Source organism: Schistocerca piceifrons, unplaced genomic scaffold, assembly GCF_021461385.2.
Source record: "Schistocerca piceifrons isolate TAMUIC-IGC-003096 unplaced genomic scaffold, iqSchPice1.1 HiC_scaffold_1544, whole genome shotgun sequence".
NCBI classification, from domain to species: domain Eukaryota; kingdom Metazoa; phylum Arthropoda; class Insecta; order Orthoptera; family Acrididae; genus Schistocerca; species Schistocerca piceifrons.
Genome location: NW_025727396.1, coordinates 13613960 through 13619256, shown reverse-complemented (window position 1 = coordinate 13619256; position 5297 = coordinate 13613960).

Here is a 5297-nt window from a genome sequence, read left to right as displayed (position 1 = left end):
AGATTCCGATGCTTCACTCTAGGTTTACTGTATCCCTTGGACCTTCTTATTGACTATGAAACAGAGAAATTGTATCGGAATTAAATACAAAAGGCACAATGCTGACTTAAGTACAAGAATACTGACTCTTCTTACTGACTATGTTTTGAACCATTCCTGTGACACTACTTAGAGATTCCGATGCTTCACTTCAGGTTTACTGTATCCCTCTGACTTTCATATTGACGATGAGACACAGTAATTGCATCGGAATTAAATTGAAAAGGGCACAATGCCGACTTAAGTACAAGAAGACTGACTCTTCTTACTGTCTATGTTTTGAACCATTCCTGTGACATTAATTATAGATTCCGATGCTCCACTTCGGGTTTACTGTATCCCTTGGACCTTCTTAGTGACTATGAAACACAGAAATTGTATCGGAATTAAATTCAAAAGGCACAATGCCGACTTAAGTACAAGAAGACCGACTCTTCTTACTGACTATGTTTTGAACCATTCCTGTGACACTAGTTATAGATTCCGATGCTTCACTTCAGGTTTACTCTATCACTAGGACCTTCTTATTGACGATGAAACACAGAAATTGCATCGGAACTAAATACAAAACGAACAATGCCGACTTAAGTACAAGAAGACTGACACTTCCTACTGTCTATGTTTTGAACGGTTCCCGTAACATTAGTTATAGATTCCGATGCTTTACTTCAGGTTTACTGTATCCCTTGGACCTTGTTATTGACGATGAAACACAGAAATTGCATCGGAATTAAATACAAAAGGCACAATGCCGACTTAGGTACAAGAGGTTTGACTCTTCTTACTGACTATGTTTTGAACCATTCCTGTGCCACTAGTTATAGTTTCCGATGCTTTACATCAGGTTTACTGTATCCCTCTGACAATCTTATTGACGATGAAACACAGAAATTGCATCGGAAATAAATACTAAAGGCACGATGCCGACTTAAGTACATGTAGAATGAATCTTCCCACTGTCTATGATTGAACCATTCCTGTGACACTAGTTATGGATTCCGATGCTTCACCTCAGGTTTACTGTATCCTTCTGACCCTTTTATTGACGATGAAACTCAGAAATTGTGTCGGAATTAAATACAAATGGCACAATGCCGACTTAAGTACAAGAAGACTGACACTTCTTACTGTCTATGTTTTGAACCATTCCTGTGACACTTGTTATAGATTCCGATTCTTCACTTCAGGTTTTCTGTATCCCTCTGACCTTCTTATTGACGATGAAACACAGAAATTGTATCGGAATTAGATACAAAAGGCACAATGCCGACTTACGTACAAGAAGACTGACCCTTCGTACTGACTATTTTTGAACCATTCCTGTGACACTAGTTATGGATTCCGAGGCTTCACTTCAGGTTTACTGTATACCTCTGACCTTCTTATTGACGATGAAACACAGAAATTGCATTGGAATTAAATAGAAAAGGCACATTGTCGACTTAAGTACAAGAAGACAGACTCTTCCTACTGTCTATGTTTTGAACCATTCCTGTGACACTAGTTATGGATTCCGATCCTTCACTTCAGGTTTACTGTATCCCTCTGACCTTCTTGTTGACGATGAAACACAGAAATTGCATCGGAATTAGATACAAAAGGCACAATGCCGACTTACGTACAAGATGACTGACTCTTCGTACTGACTAGGTTTGAACCATTCCTGTGAAACTAGTTATGGATTCCGATGATTCACTACAGGTGTACTGTATCCCTTGGACCTTCTTATTGACGATGAAACACAGAAATTGCATCGGAATTAAAGAGGAAAGGCACAATGCCGACTTAAGTACAAGAAGACTGACTCTTCTTTTTGTCTATGTTTTGAACCATTCCTGTGACACTAGTTATAGATTCCGATGCTTCACTTCAGGTTTACTGTATCCCTTGGGCCTTCGTATTGACGACGAAACACAGAAATTGCATCGGAATTAAATACAAAAGGTACAATGCCGACTTAAGTACAAGAGGACTGCCTCTTCCTACTGTCTATGTTTTGAACAATTCCTGTGACTTTAGTTATAGATTCCGATGCTTCACGTCAGGTTTACTGTATCCCTTGGACGTTCTTATTGACGATGAAACACAGAAATTGCATCGGAATTAAATACAAAAGGCACAATGCCGACTTAAGTACAAGAAGACTGACTCTTCTTACTGACTATGTTTTGAACCATTCCTGTGACACTAGTTATAGATTCCGATGCTTCACTCCAGGTTTACTGTATCCCTTTGACCTTCTTTGTGACGATGAAACACAGAAATTGCTTCGGAATTTAATGGAAAAGGCACAATGCCGACTTAAGTACAAGAAGACTGACTCTTCCTACTGTCTATGTTTTGAACCATTCCTGTGACACTAGTTATAGATTCCGATGCTTCACTTCGGGTTTACTGTATCCCTCTGACCCTCTTATTGACGATGAAACACAGAAATTGCATCGGAATTAAAGACAAAAGCCACAATGCAGACTTAAGTACATGTAGACTGACTCTTCCTACTGTTTATATTTTGAAACATTCCTGTGACACTAGTTATAGATCCGATGCTTAATTTCAGGTTTACTGTATCCCGTGGACGTTCTTATTGACGATGAAACACAGAAATTGCGTCGGAATTAAATACAAAAGGCACAATGCCGACGTAAGTACAAGAAGACTGACTCTTCCAACTGCCTAACATTTGAACCATTCCTGTGATACTAGTTATTGATTCCGATGCTACACTTCAGATTTACTGCATCCCTCTGACCTTCTTATTGACGATGAAAAACAGAAATTGCATCGGAATGAAATACAAAAGGCACAATGCCGACTTAAGTAAAAGGAGACTGACTCTTCTTACTGTCAATGTTTTGAACCATTCCTGTGACACAAGTTATAGATTCCGATGCCTCACCTCAGATTTACTGTACCCCTTGGACCTTCTCATTGACGATGAAACTCTGAAATTGCATCGGAATTAAATACAAAAGGCACAATGCCGACTTAAGTACAAGAAGACCTACCCTTCTTACTGTCTATGTTTTGAAGGATTCCTGTGACACTAGTTATAGATTCCGATTCTTCACTTCAGGTTTACTGTATCCCTCTGACATTCTTATTGACGATGAAACACAGAAATTGCATCGGAATTAGACACAAAAGGCACAATGCCGACTTACGTACAAGAAGACTGACTCTTCGTACTGACTATGTTTGAACCATTCCTGTGACACTAGTTATGGATTCCGATGATTCACTTCAGGTGTACTGTATCCCTCTGACCTTCGTATTGACGATGAAACACAGATATTGCATCGGAATTAAATAGAAAAGGCACAATGCCGACTTAAGTACAAGAAGACTGATTCTTCCTACTGACTATGTTTTGAACCATTGCTATGACACTAGATATAGATTCCGATGCTTCACTTCAGGTTCACTGTATCGCTCTGACCTTCATATTGACGATGAAACAAAGAAATCGCATCGGAATTAAATAGAAAAGGCACAATGCCGACTTAAGTACAAGAAGACTGACTCTTCCTACTGTCTATGTTTTGAACCATTCCTGTGACACTAGTTACAGATTCCCATGCTGCACTTCAGGTTTACTGTATCCCTTGGACGTTCTTATTGACGATGAAACACAGAAATTGCATCGGAATTCAATACAAAAGGCACAATGCCGACTTAAGTACAAGAAGACTGACCCTTCTTACTGTCTGTGTTTTGAACCATTCCTGTGTCACTAGTTATAGATTCCGATTCTTCACTTCAGGTTTACTGTATCCCTCTGACCTTCTTATTGACGATGAAAGACAGAAATTGCATGAGAATTAGATACAAAAGGCACAATGCCGACTTACGTACAAGAAGACTGACTCTTCGTACTGACTATGTTTGAACCATTCCTGTGACACTAGTTATGGATTCCGATGATTCACTTCAGGTGTACTGTATCCCTTGGACCTTCTTATTGACGATGAAACACAGAAATTGCATCGGAATTAAATAGGAAAGGCACAATGCCGACTTAAGTACAAGAAGACTGACTCTTCTTTTGGTCTATGTTTTGAACAATTCCTGTGACACTAGTTATGGATTCCGATGCTTCACTTCAGGTTTGCTGTATCCCTTGGGCCTTCGTATTGACGATGAAACACAGAAATTGCATCGGAATTAAATACAAAAGTCACAATGCCCTTCTTAAGTACAAGAAGACTGACTCTTCTTACTGACTATGCTTTGAACAATTCCTGTGACACGAGTTATAGATTCCGATGCTTCACTTCAGGTTTACTGTATCCCTCTGACCTTCTTATTGACGATGAAACACAGAAATTGCATCGGAATTAAATACAAAAGTCACAATGCCCTTCTTAAGTACAAGAAGACTGACTCTTCCTTCTGTCTATGTTTTGAACCATTCCTGTGAAACTAGTTATAGATTCCGATGCTTCACTTCAGGTTTACTGTATCCCTCTGACCTTCTTATTGACGATGAATCGCAGTAATTGCGTCGGAAATAAATTGAAAAGGGCATAATGCCGACTTAAGTACAAGAAGGCGACTCTTCTTACTGTCTACGTTTTGAACCATTCCTGTGACACTAGTTATAGATTCCGATGCTTCACTTCAGGTTTACTGTGTCCCTTGGACCATCTTATTGACGATGAAACACAGAAATTGCATCGGAATTCAATACAAAGGGCACAATGCCGACTTAAGTACAAGAAGACTGACCCTTCTTACTGTCTATGATTTGAACCAGTCCTGTGACACTAGTTATAGATTCCGATTCTTCACTTCAGGTTTACAGTATCCCTTGGACCTGGTTATTGAGGATGAAACACAGAAATTGCATCGGAAATAAATACAAAACGCACGATGCAGACTTAGGTACATGTAGAATGAATCTTCCCACTGTCTATGATTTGAACCATTCCTGTGACACTTGTTATAGGTTCTTATGCTTCATTTCAGGTTAACTGAATCCCATGGATCTTCTTATTGACGATGAAACACAGATAGTGCATCGGTGTTAAATACAAAAGGCACAATGCTGACTTAAGTACAAGAAGACTGCCTCTTCTTACTGACTGTTTTGAACCATTCCGGTGACATTAGTTATAGATTCCGATGCTTCACCTGAGGTTTACTGTATCCCTCTGACCTTCTTATTGACGATGAAACTCAGAAATTGCATCGGAATTCAATACAAAAGGCACAATGCCGACTTAAGTACAAGAAGACTGACCCTTCTTACTGTCTAT